The sequence below is a fragment of the Lissotriton helveticus genome, chromosome 10 (genome assembly GCF_964261635.1).
Source record: "Lissotriton helveticus chromosome 10, aLisHel1.1, whole genome shotgun sequence".
In the NCBI taxonomy this organism is placed as follows: domain Eukaryota; kingdom Metazoa; phylum Chordata; class Amphibia; order Caudata; family Salamandridae; genus Lissotriton; species Lissotriton helveticus.
The window spans coordinates 1,007,364,499-1,007,386,950 of NC_136071.1; the positions used below are offsets into that span (position 1 = coordinate 1,007,364,499).

Sequence of the window (22,452 nt, forward strand, 5' to 3'; positions counted from 1 at the left end):
TTTCACAATATCTTCCCTGGGGGTGAAGTTGGTGTCCAGGGTGAATCTAAGTGACTTGCCATTCAGTTAAAGTTGGGTTTAAAATCTGTCAAGGTCCATGTCATTGAGCCATATTTATACTGTATCTTGCTTGTTGTTCTTGTCAAATAACATGAATTCTGTCTTGGTTGGGTTAAGCTTCAGGTTGGTGCTGGGCAGCAAATTTGAGATGAAGTGAAAGTAGTGTTTGAGGGATTGGATGCATGAAGCAGAGGAGGCTTTCAAGTTGAGTTGTTTGTTATCAGCATATTGGTGGATCTTGATACTATGTTCTGTGGGGTGAAAATTATACTTACACCATACTGGTGGGAGATGTATATTGACAGGTACAAATACCCAAAACAACAGGTCAAGCACCTTAAGTACTTGACTTCTCTGTGGAGAAATATAAAATCTTTTATGCAATCTACCCTGCTATATTTTCAAATGTTTGGCTTCAGCAGGATTTGTGAACAAATTGAATTGTTCATTGTAAATTATTTTAGTTGAATTGTGTGCAATCTGGAATTTGCCAATCCCTTGTCGCACAAGATTATTATTTCCATGGGTAAACCTTTTTCTAGCCTCCTGTACCAAAGAACTGTTATCTAGGAAGATAAACAGAATAGAAACAGGACAATTCAATAATTACTTCATCCTTTCCATCCTAAAATGGTTTCTCTGTCCCAGTAATTTAAAATGGTTGTTTATGAATAAGCAATTTTAGATAGCCTAGGCAACACCCGGTGGGGGTTGGGGGGTAAGTTGCAGAGCACTTGTCATCGGGATTGTTTTGTACAAAATAGTATACAATATATATTATTTAGTAGTATAACAGCATATAAAAGAAAGTAATGCTTCTATTACTTACCAGTAATTGCATTACTCTGTGTCCTACTCTCACTTATCTCCATTACATAATGAGGCAGACCAAGCTAAAAAAAAAAAAAGACCAGGACAACTGTACAACTATACTGCTCAGAGAAACCCAAACAAAAATGCAAATCGAGCTCAAACAAAAACCTAGTACCAAAATAGTGGACAGAACTGTGGAGCCAAGCACCAGACCCCAAACACACTAAAGAAAGAGGATAGGCAAGACAACAAGTCGAGCAACCCCGGCAGACTAGCAGATGGCACGAACATCAGAAAAACACCACCAAGATAGAAGGAACAACCCCACAGATGAAAGAGGTCCACCCGGGGAACATTGGAAAGCCCACAAAACCAGACAAAATTTCCATGAAGGATACACCGTCAGAGGGAACAGACAGATAGTAGACAACCCCTGAAAGATCCAGGGGACCAGACCCAGACTGACCAGAAGACCCCCACAAGGGGACCAGAAATTCATAAAAGTCCTTTGAGGAGGGACCCAGGGCAGAGAAACCGAACAACGAACCACATGCGGCTGATCCCTCCCAAGCCAGAAACGACCCCCCAATGCAGAGCATAAAAAGACCTGGCAGAAGCCTTCCGGATGCTAGCACAGAAGAGGAGACAGGCTGAGAGACCCTGCACAGGAAGCCGTCCCGCACAACAGCCCAGTTCTCAACAGGGAACTCGCCAGAGAGGGCATCAGGAGACTCAGAAACCTCATGGGAGACAAAACCAATGAAAGCCGTCACAACAGACCCACTATCAGGACCCGCAACAGAGGAAACACCAACGGCCAAGGACACCGCAGGGCATCCAACCCCGAACCCAACAAATTGTGGCAAACACCCAGTGAAATAGGAAACCACCTCCAAATGGAGACCTCCTGACCAGGAGCCGATCCAAGCTCCAGTAGATGTGCAAGAACCTACAGCATTCATGAGGCCCGGCAATGGCACACAATGCCCTGAACTGGCCGGAACCTACCCCCAACAAACATGCAAGATCCCAAAAGGGAACCTGCCGTGAACACAGCGCCGTCACACAGAAAGCAGGAGAAGATAGAAGAACCAGCACCGTCCGCACCCATGATCAATACAGGGGAAGAGAAGCCCCAAGCCCCAACAGTCGTCCAGACACTGGAAGAGAGAAAGCCCCCACAGACGAAGAAATGTCCACAAAGGAGCATAACATGATGGCACGCAACTTAGCAAACGAGCACAGCCAGGTAGACCCCAGGAGACAACAAAGATCAAATCCAGGAAACTGAATCTTCGATGGAATGAGCGCACGCGACACACTCACCCGTCAGTGTCTATAGACACAAAAGAACAGGAGTTTGAGAGGGGACAGGCCTTTTAATATTGGTAGGGGTGTGTCTACAAGGCACAGGGGCCTCATTATGTAATGGAGATAAGTGAGAGGGACGAGGAGGTCATATAATACAGTATGAACAATATATTCAATTACAGTTCCTGTTCCAGAGTTGTTTACAGGGAGCAAAAAGCATTTCATTGCTGGACGTAAAACTGAAAAGCAGGTTTCATCTCTTTTTATAAGCTTCATATGAAAGGATTTTTTTTTGGTTTCTGACAGTACACAGGTCATGAGAAGGGATTACATTTTTGCCTCCTAAAAGTCTTGTATTTAGGAGAGAAGGATGACCTGCAGTGGAAGAGGCATTTTACGCCAGAGATGGTCAATTTGTGAACAAGCTAGTTGGGGTTTCGCAAACACAAAGGTCTATGCATGATGCACACTAATTTTAAGTGCAGAAAGTGCACTATGTAAAGGACCAATGAATTATGCCATTCTTCACTTTTTTTGCACAATTGTGGATTTGCCGCGTTTGTCACAATTCACCATCTGCTGCATACTTTGCAGATTTTTACAAAAAAATATTTTTTTTGCCAAAAGTGGCCAAACGTTCCTAACAATGCAGGGAAGGTGTTGCTCCGCAGTGGAAAGCCCTCCCTGAAGGTTCACTGGCCACCTTTCAGTAACCTATTGCTGTATTTGCATGTTAATTACAAAATACAGATTTTGCCTTTTCTTGCTACATAATTTAGTGAGGGGTGGAGCGACATTGAAGCTAGTGTAGCCTCAAAAACAGTCGACTTGACTTCAACCTCTTGAGGAGAAGAGACTTCAGATGTACCTATCCCTCATCAACATACCACAAAATATGTATTTATAAAAGGCAAGTTCACCCCAACGGGGCATCTTGGCGCTCAATAACAGGTGTTTATGGTTACTCAACTCAATGGTACTCATTTTATCGACCTCAGATGGATGAAAGGCTGAGTGGACCCGCCAGGAGTTGAACCTGTGACCATGAGGTCGAACACAGGCCCATGCAGTAGATGCATTAGTCCACTGAGCCACCAGACCCAGACATATAAGTGCTATAAAGTTTTAGAACAACATGGAAGGAGTCACCATGAACAGGTAAAGGTTTTAGGAGATACCTAAGGAGATAGCTCATTGGTAGTTGGACTTTTTTTTTATTGAGACTGGTTTGCCAAACAGGATGTGAACCAGAAGAGGACTGCGCCACTAAATATCCACTCTACCTTTGAGGATTTTCAAGAGTGGTGAGAATCGCCGCGCCAAGCTGTGGAGAGCATCATGGACTATTTTTTGAGCTGCAGTCACAGTGCTGCAACTTGATCTAAAGCCCAACTGGAGCTCATCAATGCATCATGTAATTTGCAATACACCAAGCAAAGGGGGCATACAGTTTGTTGAAATACAGTTCTTCCTGCACAATGGAGCAAAATGGCCAATAGCTTGCCTTCTGGATGACTCTGAAGATGAGGGGATGGCCCAGGTGGTCCATGGATGCCAGTCTGCCAATCTACACTGTCATATATTAAGGGAGCTTGGAAGTCCTCTTAAAGCAATTCCTGGGCTGTGTCTCTAAAGGTGTTACATGCCAAAGTGACAGAAACTGAAAGTATCCTTGAAATGTTATCCATCAAGTAGCAGCCAACTTGCACCTCCTACACAATTAGACCATGGAAGAAACTCGATGGTCAAGGTATAACGTGAGATACCAATATGCACAAGTGTAGTCTGACTACTGTAGCAGAATGCTTGCTCGTGAAGCAAACGGATGAAAATGCTCAGTATGCAGCAAGAGGAATCGCTATGTCAAAGTCTGGAGAGCTGAAGGTAAGTTGTGATGCAAAAACAAAGAAAAGCTTTTATTAAGATTAATGTGCTCTCTAATACCACCATTCACTGACGTCTGTGAAAAATAGTCTTGAAAAATGCATAAAGTTCCTAGATGAGCATGAGTTAAAAGACAGCGGTCCCACCCCCAGTGCAGAGTAAGCATTCAAGGGGGGGGCTAGATGTTATAGCGGCCATAGACGCTAGAGCATCCATGCCCGACGTCAACTCAATAGTTCATCAAGTTGAAATCGAGGCCACGACTCTAAATTGATGTTTGCATATTAGAAACATCACTAAAAAGCAGCTTTGAATCATCCAGGTGCATCTTTGTGAGGGATTTGCTGACTATACAACTTTTTCAGAACTGAAGTTGCATGGGCTCACTGCTCTGCTGCATCACTTCCAAAATACTGCAGCGAATTCCCTAGCCACTAAATAAAGTTAAAGACATTAAGCAGCCGATGGATTTGGGTCACTGTTCAATTCCATTCTTATGGAAGCATGCTGAGATCAACGCCATACTGAAGAAACCCATGGCGGACCCTAAAGACCTCAAGAACTTCCGCCCCATCTCCCTTCTTCCCTTCCCTGCAAAAGTCATTGAGAAGACCGTCAATACACAGCTGACAACATTCCTCGAGGCAAACGGCTCCCTTGACCCATCCCAGTCCGGATTTCGAGCCAACCACAGCACCGAGACCGCCCTCTTCGCAGCCACCGACGACATCAGGACCCTGCTTGACAATGAAGAAACAACCGCTCTCATCCTCCTAGACCTCTCAGCCGCCTTTGATACAGTCACCCTAATCACTCGCCTCCACAACACCAGGATCCAAGGTAACGCCCTAGATTGGATCACCTCGTTCCTCTCTGACAAAACCCAGAGAGTACACCTCCCTCCCTTCCGCTCAGCGGCCATCGAGATCATCTGCGGCATACCCCAGGGCTCCTCGCTAAGCCCAACCCTCTTCAACATCTACATGAGCCCCCTCGCCAACATCGCAAGCAAGCACAACCTCAACATCAACTCATACGCAGACGACACCCAGCTGATACTCTCCCTCACCAAAGACCCAGCCACCGCCAAATCCAAACTCCAGGAAGGAAAAAAAACGTCACAGAATGGATGAAACTCAGCCTTCTCAAACTGAACTCAGATAAGACGGAGGTCCTCATCCTCGGACCTTCCCCATCCACCTGGGACGACTCCTGGTGGCCCGCAGCCCTTGGCACCTTACCAACACCCACGGACCACGCTCGCAACCTGGGATTCATCCTGGACTTCTCCCTCACGATGACCAAGCAAGTCAACGCCATCTCATGCTTCAACACCCTGCGCATGCTCCGAAAGATCTTCCGATGGATCCCTACCTAGACCAGAAAGACCGTCACCCAGGCCCTCGTGACCAGCAGACTGGACTACGGGAACGCCCTATATGCAGGAACCACAGCCAAACTTCAGAAAAGGCTCCAGCGCATACAGAATGCATCCGCATGACTCGTCCTCGACATCCCTCACCACAGCCACATATCTTCCCACCTGAGAGACCTGCACTGGCTTCCCGTCAGCAAAAGGATCACCTTCAGGCTCCTCACCCACGCACACAAAGCGCTCCACAACACGGGCCCCGAATACCTCAACAGCCGCCTCAAGTTCCACACTCCAACCCGCCAGCTCCGCTCCACCAGCCTCGCCCTCGCCAGCGTACCACGGATACGCAGAGCCACCACCGAAGGAAGATCTTTCTCCTACCTGGATGCAAAGACGTGGAACTCCCTTCCCACCCACCTACGACTGACCCAGGACCATCTCACCTTCAGGAAACACCTCAAGACCTGGCTCTTCCAGCAGTAGCAGCACCCCCCCCCCCCTTTCTCAGTGCCTTGAGACCCTCACAGGTGAGTAGTGCGCTTTATAAATGTATTGATTGATTGATTGATTGATTATGTTTGAAAGTTGGGAATTAACTAAAGAAAGAAGAAGTACCAGCCATCTTTGAGAAGGTCAAAGGTCACATACCATGGATACTACCTTCTATAGTCACAAAGAAGCTGAATCAGCCTTGTGTGGTGAGAATGTGGTAAATCTTAGACTTCTCAACAAAGCCATCAAGTGGAGGTGACACCTAATGTCCACCGTTAAGGAATGTATCCATGGATCTTAATGGTCTTCGAAGCTTGGACAGTACAGGATACCGAAGATTCCACTCCTCAAGAAAGGGGATGCACCACCACAATCCCACACATGTGAAAGCTAAATCACACTACACATATGTAAATGTGATTCTGAAGCTCAAATTGAAATTATTGTGGAATATATTCATTGTGAACAGCGTCTCTGCAGATGCACGGGAGGCGAAACACATTAAAGATGGTATCAGCAGCTCCCAATGCATATGGAGCCAGACTCTTCCTAAGGAAGGCCAGCCAATGTCTGAAGGTAATTCTCAACAAGACCACTCGAGCAGAGTCTTTGTGGTGGCTCTTGTTAAACAACATAGAGTTGATGTGGACTAAGAGGCAACATGAAGACTTCTAAGCACTCAAGGGTGCAGTGTTTAAATTGAGCCGGTGGTTGTGGATGGGGCCCTCCTGCAACCTTTTTAGGTCGAAGCCTAGCAGACCGGGCATCTGTCTGTTTGCTTAAGACATCCTGGGGACATTCTGAATGCTTCCATGGGAATGCTTTCCACCCATTACTTACCATTGGCTTTGTGTTTGATAACTGACATTTGCTGGCTTTATTTTAGGCTGTCCAGCTTGAATTCGTCCCTCCAGTGGATCATAACCTAATACCTGTATTCTTTCCACGAGTGCTCGCTTTTCTGTAAATAGGCCTTGAAATCTTCTTGTTCTTATCTGATCACATTTACTGTGCATTCAAAGACAGAGGTCAAATATCAGGCTCTGACCTACAATGGAGCTTGGTGTTTACTTTTCTTTCTCTGTCTTCAGAGTGAGAGGTTTTGACATTCTTGCCGTGAAAGGAAAGGCTTTTTTCAAGCACACAACAAATTGAAATGATTATTTGGGCCGGCAATTTTCCACATTAGACAGACTCAGAGCAACAGAGAGAACAAGCATTTGCAATGCAATAGGTCTCGCATTAGGAAAGTTTGAGCTATTGGTATTGTAAATGACACATTTTTTATTCATGTGTTGGTTTTGAAAATAGCGAAATTAATAGCTTTGTCATTTACAATGCCAATAGTTTTAACTTTCGCAAATGTGACACCTATAGCATTTGTAACGCAATATGTGTTGTATTTACATGACTTAGATATATTGATCTTACAAATAACAATGGCTTGTAATTTTTTTAATAAGTAATACTAAAAAAAAGTTATTGTCATTTATAATGGCAATAGCTTAAACTTTTGTAAATAACTTTTGTGAAGATTATGTTCATTGTATTTTATTATGAAGAAAATCCAAAAACAGAAGTGAAATATTAACATCTTTTTGTGACATTTGTAATAAAGCTTGAAACATTGAGAGAACATATTTGAACCAGTTGTTGTTGAATGATTGCACAGATTGATGCTGTGGTGGCACTGAGTGATGTTGTGGTGGCCACGAGTGATGCTGTGGCGTTCAGTGATGCTGTGGTAGCACATAGTGATATTGTGGAGCCCCTGAGTGATGTTGTGGTGCCCCTGAGTGATGCTGTGGTGGTCCTGAGTGATGCTGTGGTGATGCGATAGATAGATAGAGTGCGATAGATAGAGGGAGGGCGATAGATTGAGTGAGGGCGATAGATAAATATAGTGAGGGCGATAGATAAATATAGTGAGGGGCGATAGATAAATAGAGTGAGGCCGACAGATAGAGTGAGGCCGATGGATAGATAGATAGATAGATAGATAGAGTGAGGGCGATAGATAGATAGAGTGGTATTGTGTGGAGTGTGTGTTGCATTGAGTGCAGTATAATTATGTTGCATATAACTATGTGGCACTGAGTGGTATTTGGCGTGTATGTTGCATTGAGTGCTCTGTAATTATGTGGCGTGTAATGATGTGCCACTGTGTGGTATTTGGAGTTTTTGTTGCATTGAGTGCAGTGTAATTATGTGGCGTGTAATTATGTGGCACTGAGTGGTATTTGGAGTGTATGTTGCATTGAGTGCTGTGTAATTATGTGGCGTGTAATTATGTGGCAATGAGTGGGATTTGGAGTTTATGTTGCATTGAGTGCTGTGTAATTATGTGGAGTGTAATTATGTGGCACTGAGTGGTATTTGGAGTGTATGTTGCATTGAGTGCTGTGTAATTATGTGGCACTAAGTGGGATTTGGAGTGTATGTTGTATTCAGTAGAGTGTAATTGTGTGGCGTGTAATTATGTGGCACTTAGTGGTATTTGGAGTGTATGTTGCATTGAGCGCAGTGTAATTATGTGGCATGTAATTATATGGCACTGAGTGGTATTTGGAGTGTATGTTGCATAGAGCGTAGTGTAATTATGCGGCGTGTAATTATGTGACACTGAGTGGTATTTGCTGTATGTTGCATTGAGTGCTGTGTAATTATGTGGCACTGAGTGGGATTTGGAGTGTATGTTGCATTGAGCGCAGTGTAATTATGTGGCATGTAATTATATGGCACTGAGTGGTATTTGGAGTGTATGTTGCATTGAGTGCTGTGTAATTATGTGTCGTGTAATTATGTGACACTGAGTGGTATTTGCTGTATGTTGCATTGAGTGCTGTGTAATTATGTGACGTGTAATTATGTGGCACTGAGTGGGATTTGGAGTGTATGTTGCATTGAGTGCATGATGGGGCCAGCAGTACAGAGGCTTCTAGGCATTGGGAACAAGGGTTTACACCAGAAAGCAATCCTAAATGGGGTTTGTAGCGCTGCAAAACAGGTGCATAAGTAAAACAAATGCACCCACCAATGCCGGAAAACAAATTATAGTTAAATAGTAAAAGAATGCAATGTCAGGGGAGCCTCACCTCAAAGAACCGCCAGCGGGAAGGTAAGCAGAATAAACGCTCGTGAAATAAAGTGCAATTTCTCAGGTTAGGTTGAAGGCAGAAAAAATTGTTCATGTGAATACGGCGAACAGTGGCATTGCGCAGGCCAATGAAGGGCTGCACATGACACCGCTATGCAATCACAACACCCGATCCATTAAACTGAAAATGCGGCATTGGTGCGCTTAAAAAAAGAAAACATTGTTAATGTAAATACGGCGAAACGTGCCAGTGAAGGGCTGCGCATGACACCTCTATGCAATTGCGGCACCCACGTCCTTAAACTGTAAGCGCGGCATGGGTGCCCTTTAAAAAAATAATTTGTCAATGTAAATATGACGAACCGCAGCATTGCCTGTGCCAGAGAAGGACTGCGCATTACACCTCAAAGCAATCACGGCATCCGCGCCGTTAAACAGAAAGTGCGGTATGGGTGCCCTTTAAAAAATACATTATCAATGTAAATACAGCAAACCGCAGCATTGCGCATGCCAGAGAAGGGCTGCGCATGACACCTCAAATAATTCACGGCACCCGCGCCATTAAACTGAAAGTGAGGCATGGGAGCCCTTTAAAAACAAGCATTGGCCGCACGGCCGGGCCGAAAATAAATAATTTTTTTAAAAACCTGTGAGTTACTCCCCAAAAATCCTGTGAAGGCTGAAATGTGACAGCAAGGTTTCGGGTGGTCCGATACGCAGGACTAAAGGACCGAATATCTGCGCTGCCAGCTTGAAAGTGCACAGACTTCCATACTGCTGCCGCATTCTGCTGGTCCTTTCTACTCGCCACAGAAGTCTGTTTTCTTTCCAGTCCGGCCCCCATTTCATAGCAGGAGACAACCATCGCAATGACTGTCCCTTGGCAGCATGTCATGGCAAAACAGAAAGCGATCCGGCGTTTGTAGCAGTGTGTATTACGGACTGGGATGTTTAAAGCAGACTCTCTGTGTGAGCTACGTCCTTTGTGATAAGAGACTGTTACTCAGCTGAGAGACACCAGACAGAGGGGAGTAGCAGCTTGTCTGTGCGGACACATCCGGCCAGGGGACACGGCTGTTACTGAAGCCAGCTTCTAGCAACAGTCTATAAAAGAAAAAAAATTAAAAAATTAAAAAATTTAAATAAATAGCTCGCGCCAAAAGTGGCGGGGGAGCGGCTTTCTTTGAAGTTTGATGGGGGGGCGGGGGAGCGGCTTGCTTTGAAGTCTGATAGGGGGGCGTGGGGAGCGGCTTGCTTTGAAGTCGCTGACAAATGGTGTATGGGATGCGATGTGCACGCGCCTGGCTCACATGAAGTGTGTCTAATCCGCAGCTTGGGGAGACTTTTCGGACGCCTTACTAGAATCTCGACAAACATGCATTGCTAAAGCAATGCTGTAGGTCGAGACCTAAAAACACAAAAGAAGGAAAGAAGTAGGAAGAAAAAGATGGAGAAACTGTGAGAAAGGGTGAAAGCTTGGACAAAAAAAACACACGAGTGAGATAATGGGCAGGGAGTGGTGGTAGATGATAAAGGCATAATGTGGAATCATAACTAGGTGGCCTTGGTGTTCAGCACCCACCGCCTCCTCCCCCAACTCCTACCCTCCACCAATTTGATAGTACTGGGCGCAGGCTTTTGAGAAAAATGTTGGGCCCTGCACTTTTTCGTCTACGAATTGAGGTCTACAGGGATGTGTATCTAGCTTCCATCACCAGCGTACTTACAGGCAGGCGGGCAACTAGAGCCAAATTTCGGGGGGGGGGGCTAAAAATATTTCGGGGGGGGGGCAGGGACTAATTCTTCCAACCACGGACAAAGTGGCTGTGAGAAGGGGTGACCACACAACAAAAGCCTCATTTACAACTAAATGGTCTTTTAAAGACCAGTTAAGTACTCGGGTGCGGCTGCAATTACATGCTCGCCAGCCCGCGAAGCTGTCTCTGCCTGGGCTAACAGGCACGACGGGGGGGGGGGCTGAAGCCCCGTGAGCCCAATGGGTGTTGCGCGCCTGCTTACAGGCCAGCATAACAAATTAGAACACTTGATAGTCCCCTCACTTTCAACTGTGTGGTGTTTTATTCCAGGAGAACAAAGAGGATAGTGAGCGCCCATTAGCACGATAAGATGCAAAGAAACGCAGAGGATCTTGTTTACTTCCATCTGTTTAGTTTCACTTGAAGTTTTGGCTGCTAAAACATGAAATCTCTGTATGAGGTTCGGGGAACTGGACCCAAAATTGCAGATTTCCCTGAGAAATTAAATATTTCTCCAGAAAACTTCAGGGATCCACTTACAATGCCCAGTAACGTGGCCTCTGGGTTTATTGGTACCCTATGTATCGGTGGAGTGGAGGTGGAGTTAAGATGCAGGATACCGGGAAGCTTGTAACAAGGGCAGTGTTTGAAGTGGGCGGGATCGACAGGGCACGGGTGCTCCTACTTCTTTTATTCAATAGATTTTGATCCCCTACTTTTTTTATTTTAAGAATGCGTCCCAGGACGGCAGAAATAGCCAAGGCCTGCAGACAAGGCTCGGCATTCTTAGCCATTCAGGGACTCTTTTCCTTCTTGCCCAGAGAAGACAAGGACAGCCTCCACTTCTGCTCTGCAGCTGCCAGCTGCCCCCGCCCCTCTCTCTTTCTTCCTCTTATTCCCTCTGTTTAGGACTAGCTCTTCTTACTTACTGAAAATCGTGACTTTTAGAAACGGTTCTCACCCTTTCTTTGCTCCTTTCGTTTATTTGTTCCCTTGTGAATTGGATCCAAAAAATAAAAACACTTTTGTTATCTTTTTCTGCAATTTTTCTTTTCCACAATGCAGCCTCAGGAATAACAGGTTCAAAATACAAAAAAAATACAAAAATTCGAAATAAAGCAAGACAGAGTGGCTGCAAAGTGGACTGATGATTTTTTTCCTGTCCCTAACACAATAGCGTCACTTTACAGAGCTTGCCAGTCAGGCGCTACTTTTGTTTTCTTGTCTTTCTTTGAACAACAATGTTTTCCCCAGGTGGGGAAGTTCACCAATCCTGGAGGCACAGCGATGCCTGGTTGATGGGTGGATTTGTAAACAAAATGTGTACCACAGCTCTGTGTTTAACGGATGTTGTCTTTTTAAACCATACAGCTTACGTTTTGTAAGGATATAAGCAATGGACATTGAAATGGGTCCCTTCCGGACCCTGTACTGTAGAATAGTGAGTGTAAAAGCGTTATGGTAACCATGGTGTTCCTGTTTACACTTACACACTTTACTTAATCTTGCATTTTCCTAGGAGTGTTTGCTTTTTCAAGGATGTTGGTACTTTTTTTTTTTAGGAAGCATATTACTCTTGTCTAGTGCGTAATTTGAATTGAGTCGCATCCAGGTGTTTATAGCGGGGCACAATTGGGTTGAAGTTGAAGGCAGTGCGAGTTTCTCTCAGTGGGGAGAAGATGTGGCACTATGGTCAAAGCTGCCGAATTTGGAACTGGATAACCAGGTTCACCCTAAATGACCAGTTCCCCAGACCACCCTCCTGGGACAGCATATTCCCATGCTGGACCTTAGAAGCTCTGGTGTCTTAGCACCAGCAGGTGGACCCTAACAGTGGTAGTGTAGGTTAACCTTGATGCCGGTCCACCACAATCCATACTGAAGTTCACCTCCAGTCTTGCTGGCTCGCCTACGAAGCAGCATACCCTAGAGCAACAGTGACTCTGTCACTGAGATCACAGTACCCCTGAAAAGGGGCGCCTGTAGTGCGGTGTGACTGGTACGACCATACCGGGTGCTGACTTTGGATGGGGCGTTGTGTTTACAAGTATATTATTGTTTTAAAAGCACTTGCTGCCTCCTTCCTGGCGTCCAGCAATTTTCGGAAACAATAAAAATGCCACAATAGCTCTGGTGATTAATGTTCTTCCCAGAGAGAGTGAGAGATCAGAGTTTTGTCTAGTGGAAGTTTTGACTCATGCATGGAAAGGTAGCGCAGAGGGTTAATGTGCCTGCTGCAAAGACCATGTACCATGCAGATCACAAAGTGCACATAATGTAAATGGGTCAGTGGGTACTGCTTTTGTCAGAGCAATCTTTTTGTTACTTGCAGTTTATAAGTTAAAATCCTAACATAGAACAGTGAGCTATTAACTGTCATCTAAGAGCTGCATGCAAACTGCAACGTATAAATTAGAGGATTATGTTTTTCCCCAGTCTTTGATTATCCTAATGTTGCAAAAAGGTGTTCGTTCAGATGGAAATCAATTCTGATTATTAAAGAGAACCCCGAACCATGATATTACGTTTTAAATTCTCAGTTTGTGTTCCTCCAGACCATTCACTATTAAACTAGATTGCCTACTAGTAAGGTTGTCATGTGACTCCTACACTTTGTAGTCCTTTGTCTTATATAAGATTGCCTATACTGTGATTTACACATGTAAGATTGATTGTCTCTGGGTAATGTGTGTGATGTAAAGTGTTCTGACAACCTACACTGGTACGAGCGGCGCTGTAAATCAAATTAAATGCATCTGAGAGAGAGTGTAGTTATGGAGACTTGAGGGGCACTGTTAAAGGGTGGTAGTGAAGGAATCTGTGGCGGAGGTGGTCATTTGGGGGTACCAACAAACACTGTTGAACAGGGCGACAGCAGTGCTAAAGCCAGCCCTGCCCTTGACTGCCCTTGAGGACAGTCCGCCTCACCCATTGGTACCTCCAAAGGCCTTGTTTAAGCAGTAGTAGCTGCAACCCACCAGGGATCGGCAAAGCAGGATTTGCACGCACACCAAACTAAGTTTGCAAACTTCACAGTCTCTCTGCTTCACGCACAAGCACTTTTAACATGTGCTGCCTGCTTTGGGGGCACTGGAATTATGTAGCAAAGGAGGACAAAATGATGCTGCAGTGTTGACTAAATTATGCAGCAAAAAAAGGTTGGAACTTAATGCAGTATATTTTCTGATACTTTATTATTTTGACATTTTACACATGCTAACAGTCTCAAGAAAGATTTTGCCTTATTAGTACCAGTGTAACATACAAATACAGCAGTGAAAAAGGTGATAACTCAACCATTGCGAAGGGCTGTCCACTTCACAGCAACACAAGTCACGCTTTTTTTAATCTTTTGTTCTGTTTGTAGCTCATACAGGTTATAAGTTAAAATTGTCAGATTATGCAGCAGATGTTGTGTTATGTGCCAGACATGACAGAGCCATATTTTATATAGAAAACATTTGCCAACTAGGATATTTTGATATTCATGTTTGTACTGCTCTTGTGGAAAAAAAAAGAGAAGTGCTGACGACAGAAACTCCTTGGCTCCAAGACAAATGGCTTGTGATTCCACGTTTTTTTTTCCACAACATATTTTATTGTTGACAGGCAAAGTGAGCCTAGGAAGGTCCGGGGCAATACATCATATACGTAATATGGCATTGGTAAAGAGGTCAACTTTTTACAATAGATTTGTCGAGAACATGAGAATACATAGGACTGAATCAATTGAAAGTATACATTATAAACAAAGAACAAGAGTGTCACATCATCCATGTAAACAATATTAGAGAATGACTCGAATCGCGAAAGATTAGTATATGTATGATTGGTCACATTGTGCATACCTAACATTGAACCTTCATGACAAATCATTGGTACATAGAGCCGGGGGGACAGGTTCAAGATATAGACCATAATAATCGGCCCATCACTTACATATTTTCGGGTGATTCCACTTTTAATCATATTTGGGGTGATTCCACTTTTAATCATATTTGGGCCATTCTGTGATTGGAAACATATCCCACTTTGTGAATGTATCTTAATGTCAATAACTCATATTAAACCTTAAATAATCATGTGTATCCACTGGTTGAATGAAATAACATAATAAGCTGTAAACGGTCAGTGAAATGCCAAACAAATAATAAAAATTGGAATGTTTTTTGCATTCTGGGCACACTTCTGTCTCCGCCCACTGATCCAATCCTCAGGTTATTCCCGCCCTCTGAATCTATGCCCACAGTTCCCCTACGTCTTTTTTCCCCCAACTTCGACCACTGAACGATGGTCTGTCTGGTGTGATGAGGCTAGGATGGTTCAGGGCAGCGGCTGGTGCTGAGCTCAAAGTGTGAAATGTAAACAATGTGGTCCAAGACACAATTTATCAAATACATATAAATGAATTATTCATTTTTTACTCTTTTTAGGACTTAATCCTGGAAAGGAAAGGACAAAACAACAAGCCAAATGCGTTTTACAGTATTATCCTAAATACCCAAAACAGATTATAAAACACTGAGTTTGTATGTAGCAATATAAATTCGCAATTTATTTCACAATCATGTATACATATTTATTTACAAAAATGGGTGCCGACACCATAGACAACCCTCGGGTTGTCTATGGTGACGGCACCCGTTGAGGAGGTCAGCGTGAATAGTACCAGGACCACGCCTATGGAAGTAACTGACTGGCGTCCGTTTGTTATACTTTATTGGTCTGCCTGAATGAAGATTCACCCTTTGCGAGCTGGATTGATTTCTCAATGAGCCCTCTCCAATCACAGGAAGAGCTTTCTATCAAGTTTTCATTTATTGAAATCCTAGAGCACGCCATTAATTGATGGCTACCCTCATTCTTGGGGTGCTGTCCCTCTGCAGTATAGGTCCCCCCTTCTTTCTCCTTCCGTCCTGAGGAAGACCGGCAGCTGAGGTGTTGAACCACCCTCCACAGCGCTAGGGTCGAAACGTCCAGTACCCATTCCCCTGCCCCTTTTTTGAAAGACTATATTCAAACCGTATGATTAATATACGTGGGGCTGGCATAATACTAAGGGAACACAACCTTAGTTTCTGTTCTAAATCATTTGAGTACCCCCTTTTTACTCACTTTTCTCTATCTTCACTGGAGCACATAAAACCTTTGCACTTTCTACTGCATCTGGCAGAATCCCCCAACTTTCTTGGGTTATTGTAAATAAATATGTATATATGATTGTGAAATAAATTGCGAATTTGTATTGCTACATACAAACTCAGTGTTTTATAATCTGTTTTGGGTATTTAGGATAATACTGTAAAAACGCATTTGGCTTGTTGTTTTGTCCTTTCCTTTCCAGGATTAAGTCCTAAAAAGAGTAAAAAATGAATAATTCATTAGTATGTATTTGATAAATTGTGTCTAGGACCACTTTGTTTACATATCATACGATACCCAGGTCCTTTGACTCTGTCTGGGTCATACCCCATTTTTCATAAGAGCTCAAAGTGTGGACCTGTTGTTCTATTAGAAATTTTTATGAAGGGATGTTATGATCATAATATATGTAATCAGGGCTTTAAGTGGGATGAAAAACAGGGGGTCTCTCACAAACGGTGTGGCCAATGTAATTAAGGGCGGGCTTAAAAAACATGTAAGCTAAAAATCTGTTCTTAGCATAGTTTGACGCCCGACTTGTATTTTGCTGTTTCTGTCATTGCATCCATATATATGATACAAGTAACATCATACCTACAACAAGTCAAGACTATTCGCTTTGTCAATGGTTGTAAATTGCATAAGATGAATAAGCAGCAACTATGGATTGTATATAATATTGAAAAAGCTTCCACTTAACGCCGAGGTGACACCACGACAATGTTGATGCTCCTGAGTTGCAAAAAAAGAAGGTAAATCCAGAGAGAAAATTATTCTTTAAAGGATTTCCCTTTCCCTATAACGCTCACCTGGCATGACCTCATGCCGTAACTTCTCCACTGGTGTGAAGTAAGCAGTGTGAGCAGTGCACATCATTGTGCCTGCTGTCACTGCAGTCAGGGAAAAAACGGACCGCCCTGCCAGGGCACAAAACAGCGCCCGATAGAGATCTTTTTCGAGGCACCCTTTAACAAGCATTGGCATAGCCAATAGGTCTTGCATTTGGGACCTTATAAGTGTTTAGCCATGCAACAGTTGATTTTGTTGCACTAAGGTTATTCGGCTGCATAACTAAATACTTATAAGGTCTCAAAAGCGAGACCTATTGGCTATGCCAATGCTTGTTTAATAGTTCTGCCGGCACCAACATACACAAAGACAGACACACAGGGTGCATGCAGGAGGACACTAACGCCGCGCGGCAATAAAAAAAAAACAAGCATTGGCCGCTGGCGCTTGTTCTGCAGGCACCAACATACACAAACACAGACACACAGGGCGCATGCAGGACACTGTAACCCTGCGTGGCAATAAAAAGAAGGCAAAAGCTAGTTGGATTGCTCGGTAAAGTGGTTAATACCTTTAGTGAATGTGCAACAACTCCCTGACTGTGCAGTAGAGCCTGGTGGGGGGGCGGGATGCGAGCGAGTGGGAGGGAACGGGCCAAGCTGCGCTGGAGAAGCATCACGGAGAAGCGAAAGGGTAAGAGAAGAGGCATGGGGGCGGGGGAGAGCATTCCATTGAAGTGTGAAGCTCTCGCCAGGTCTGATAGGGGCGGGGAGCGGCATCAATGCGGGACTCTGCACACCAAGGACTCTTGCCTCGTGGCCCCTGAGAAAAAGGTTGCGATATAGCTGATTCTTTCTTTTTTTCACGTTTTTTTCCCTTTATGTCGTCATTAACATGCCCCCAAAACAAAAGATTCTCACAGGTGTGCTTCTGCCAAAATACTGCAAAAGCAAGTCTGGCGACTAAAGTGTTGCAGCCTCTCTTTTCCAAACAAGCAAACAGAAAAAAAACAAGATGACGAGGAAGGAGGGGGAGAAGGGAGGGGGGTAGCATGAAAGAGATTCTGCAAAGCGGACACATGGCTCCGCCCGGAAGGGCTGAAGCGGAATTAGAATAGTAAACAAGTTGTGAATAAAAGAAGGGACAGAGAGGAGGAAAGGTGGGAGGGAACACGGCCTGGGGGAAGCTGGCTGGGGAGGGGGAGGAGAAATGCAAGTAAGGCTGTGTGCGGGGAGAGAGAGGGGAGGTGCTGGAGCTGGAGCTGGGGCTGGGGAACAGATGGCCATGAAAGTTTATGGCCCAAAAGCGCGTGCCTGTGGCCACGTGAACTTGAAGAAAACCGCACGAACGAAACCCTTGGTTTCACGAGTTTTTTGAGCACTTGAATTCTCGCTCCGCTCAATGCGCTTGCGCGCATTGATAGGTCGCGAGACCTAAAAACTGCCGGTGCTCAGCACCGGTGAGACCCGGCCCACTTAAAACCCGGCATGTATATATATATATATATATATATATATATATATATATATATATATATATATATATATATATATACGGCCCCTTTCTGCACGGAAGTGCTCACACGCGATGTTGGGTTAGATGAGCAGGTCAGTTCACTAGAAAAGCTGTCTGATGATGACGTTATTACGAGCGGCTCTGTGTGTACTCAAAGGATTACATAAGAGGGCGTGCGGTTATCCCACGGCAGTTACGTGCACTTGTGTGTGAGTTATTTAAAGGAGCCTCAAGTTTTCAGATTCCACGCATCAGTAGTTCCCCCGGCCCGGTCTTCTTTGCATTCTGGAACCGATAGTCCTGAAATGATCATGGATTAAGCATGACTAATGTCGGACCGTAATGGAAAAGCTCGCCTTGGTCCAGCTGCTTAGGCATCTAATAATGAGGAAGTCAAAAATGCAAGAAATGTCGTCTTTTCCTTTAAAATGTTTTTTTTTTTTGTTATTTCTAAAGCAAGGAGATGGCTTGCAACGCATCGTGGTTTAGATAAGTTAAGAAAATTGTTTGTGCACTCATTCTAATAAAGTCTTTCTAAATTCGATTTATCAGCTTTGGAACGTCTGTTTTGTGTGCGCAGACCAGGAGCGTGCTACTTCGAGAAATATAAACACTTTCACAAGCGCATGCACTCTTGCTTGGTTATCCTGCGTTAAATGTTAAGCCCTCCCCAGCCCGGCATCAAACAACAAAATAAGTAAAAGACGTAGCATGCACGGGAACTCACCAGTCATTCAATGGGTGCAAAAAGATCCAATTAATTCGGGAAACGAAGAGCTTTTTCAACGGCGCTGCATAAAATGAAGGGTTCCTTCATCGCTTTGTTTACTTCCACGAGACTCCTTCCCAGGTGACTGTTTGAAAACAGGAACAGCCAGTCGAGCAGAGACCTTGCTACAACACATGGGCAGTTTTGTTTCCAATGCAACAGTACAATTCTCCAACCCCCCTTTGCTGTACGTAGCCCTTGTTCCCCCTCCTCCATCTACAAACACACACGACTTATTGAGAGTGACCCGAGGAAGGCTTTCCTGTTTCTATGACGACGAAGCGTCGTATTACTTCCGCAGCAGCTGCAATGGCGCCGCAGCTTAAAGGGGAAAGGTAACAAACAGCTGATAGTTGTCATGAACGAATGGAAAGCGTTTTCGCTACAACTCGGAAACCTGTTATTTTTGTTCTTGCGCTTTCCAGGTAACCAAGCGCCTTCTAAGCGCAGTGTCTAGTTGTGCGGCTTCTTACTGGAAACAAATAGTCTCGCAATGTTGTTTGAGCACTTCCAGCAAGGATTTCATACAGAATGTTGTAACTATTTTTCTTTAAAAAAAATAAAAGTAGTGCTAATAATCCCCAGACTCCCTGGATGTGGTGTGTAATGAAAAGAGGCTTGCTTATACCCACTGTTATGTTGTATTGGACTTAAACCTTTACATAGCGATTACTACCCCTGTGTGAGGCGCTGACATCACTTGCCCACATTAGTAGAAGGTTGCACCTAGTATGATGTGTGGTTCGAAGTGTGTTCTCTTTGTTTTGATGCTGAGTGGCAAGTGTTTCCATGTTGTTCCGTATGACCACCCTGGTGATATGTGACTCAGAGCTTAACGATTTGATGAATGAAGAAGTGTGAGAGAAAGGCACGCAGTTTATGGTTTTCATTAATCTGACATCTCTGAGCACGCATGGACGTGATTTACATTCTCTCATCCGACGAATTCTGACTGACACCAAAAGGAAGTTAACAAGTTAGCAATAATAAAACAGTTCAACTTTCGTGAAGCCCATTTGATCCCACCATAAAGATTAGAAATAGGTGTACATTAAAGAAACTCATATTCAACATGAAAAAGTCATAAAGTCATCTAATCAAGGCTTTCAGCTAGAATAAGGACGGTACATAGAATAGGGTCTCAAGGAAATACGGAAATGCAAGGTGTCAGCATAGTGAAGACTTTAGTAGAAGTCTCCCAAAAGTGGAATAAGTGTTTAGCCTGAAGCTTCACACTTGCAAGAATAAATGAAGCTGGAGAGGTCTGTACCCCTCAAATTCCAAGGGAATCTGCTTTAACTTCTAACAGTTGTAGCATCGTGCTACAAAGAACCACAGACACAGGTTCTACTTTTAAGGAGCTTTATTCTCTGCTACCTGTCTCTACCCTGTCCCTACTCTAAGTGCCTCTTCCCTTGTCCGTCCCCTCCTCTTCCTGTCCACCCCCTAGTCTCCACCCACAACCACTAGTCTGCTAACTTCACAACATCTCCCCCCTTTGTAACGAACAAAAACAAATATACTGGCTTCTCAGTCCATTTCTTCAATAAGTCTTTTGGGTGGACGTGTGTCGCGATGAGGTCGTGGTGACTGTCATGTCCTGATAGGGTGGGCGACCGACAGTAGGGCATTAGGACCCTGTGGGTTCTAAGGGAGAGTGACCAGGTCGTCACCGGACACCAGTTCCGGTGACGGGACAGGAAGAGGACGGACAATGACCAGGGCAGAGACGAGGACGGATGTACTGACGAGCTGCTGTACAATGTGACAATAAATGAAGTACCCGACCAACCTGTGTCCTGTGATTGGTATGCCGCCCAGCGAATAGCTGCAACACGACACTGGCGACGAGGGAAAGAAACGGATCGACATGTGTCCAGCACGTGCACCATCGTGGAAAAACCAGGTGCTCACCCTGGATGTGCCGCAAGTGAGATGGAAGACGGGAAGAGCGACGCGGGAGCCCACCAGACAGCAACTGTAGAAAGATGCAGCAGATCGCGGTAAGCGCTAAGAACAAGCGCGGGCCTTTGAAAGCAAGGCGCGAGGTCTCGCGAGAGCTTAGGAGTCTCGGCGGCCATCACTAAGTCAGGCGGCTGAGCCAATGAAAGTGGGAAACAAATGAGGAGGCCATCATGAGGTCAGGAAAAGCGAGATTTCGATCGCGAAATCTCGCGAGATAACGGCGGCCATTTTAAATGGGACATTGGAGAAACAGGCCATAAGAAATAGCGGGGCTGCCATTTCAAGGCCAGGCGAAGAAGAAAATAAGTGAAACAACATTGAAAAAGAGACAATTAAAGAACACGAAGCGAAAACAAAGGTAAACAGAGGTAGAAAGGGACTAAAGATCCCCACAACAAAACAACAAAGAAGAAAATAAGGGGCAAAAGAAGAACAACAAAGAAGATAAAAGAGAAGAGAATAAGCACAAACACAATTAAGGTGCCAGACAAAAGATAAAGGATAAAGAAAAAGGAGCACAACATAGCATACCAAAAGAAACAGAGACTCAAGAAATGATCAAAAGAAAGAACAGAGCAGCCATTTCAAAGCCAGGCAAAGGGCAATGAAGAAGAAGAACATAAGACAAGGTGAATAAAGGAGAACGCTGTGGGGAAAAATATATCTCAATTCCATATTCTCCTCCACACTATCTCAGACCTTCTGAGTTAACCGCTCTGACCAAGCAGCTTGCTCCGTGCTCCTGAGCACCCCTCCCCGTAGAAATCTATTAACTCCTGACCCCATGACCTGTAGTGCCCTCATTGACACGTCATAGGTTAACAGCTGTGGAAAGCCTCTGAATCTTGCAGGATGGCTTAAACTTGCTTTATGGCCCCTTGTGCCCATATATTGCTCTATGTTCTGGGCCTGCATGGCACTTCTATTTGTATATGTATAACCGTATTTGGCCTTGGCCACATCTTATGAGTTTACTGATGACTGCACTTTCTGCCCTATATATTCTGCTGTGACTATTCATGAGGGGCAGAAGAAGCTTGTTCCAAGACGTGACACTGCGTCTGCATTCTGCCTTGGCATGCCAATAAACGGACAAAGGTGCAATAACATTTCCTGTGTTTTGTGAAGGCAGCTGTGGTTTATTTGCTTTGGTCGCTCTGCGGAGGGTTGGAGGATTTATTGCCCAACTTAATGGATTTATTACCCAACAGAAGTGGTGTCAAGAAGTGGGACATTGAAGGACTGTAATGTCACCAGTTGGTAAGTAGGCTGTAAAGCTAAAATAACTTGCTGGCGTGACCTTTCAGTGTTTCAAATGCTCAGTTAGAACATAGTATTTTTTTTAAAAAGAGAGAGGAGGTAGTAACTGGCATCGGATTTAACTAGGGGACTGTAGAGAAACATTGATTGATTTTTTTCATCATTGATTGAATTCTTTTCCATCAAGTGATTGAAATTTTTATCATCATTGAAATATTTCTCT

The 22,452-nt window shown here is 44.4% G+C and overlaps 1 protein-coding gene across 3 annotated transcripts in view; it reads right to left on the reverse strand.

Moving 5' to 3' along the window:
• Positions 1 to 19,271, reverse strand: part of LOC144784718 (uncharacterized) — a 71,516-nt gene extending 52,245 nt beyond the window's left edge. The window contains exon 1 of one of the 3 annotated variants that reach the window (XM_078663684.1): positions 18,963 to 19,271. The gene's annotated coding sequence lies outside the window, so the exon portion shown is untranslated. The remainder of the gene's footprint in view (positions 1 to 18,962) is intronic. The other 2 variants (XM_078663686.1, XM_078663685.1) reach the window with 2 other exon arrangements.
• Between the last annotated feature and the right edge of the window lie 3,181 nt (positions 19,272 to 22,452).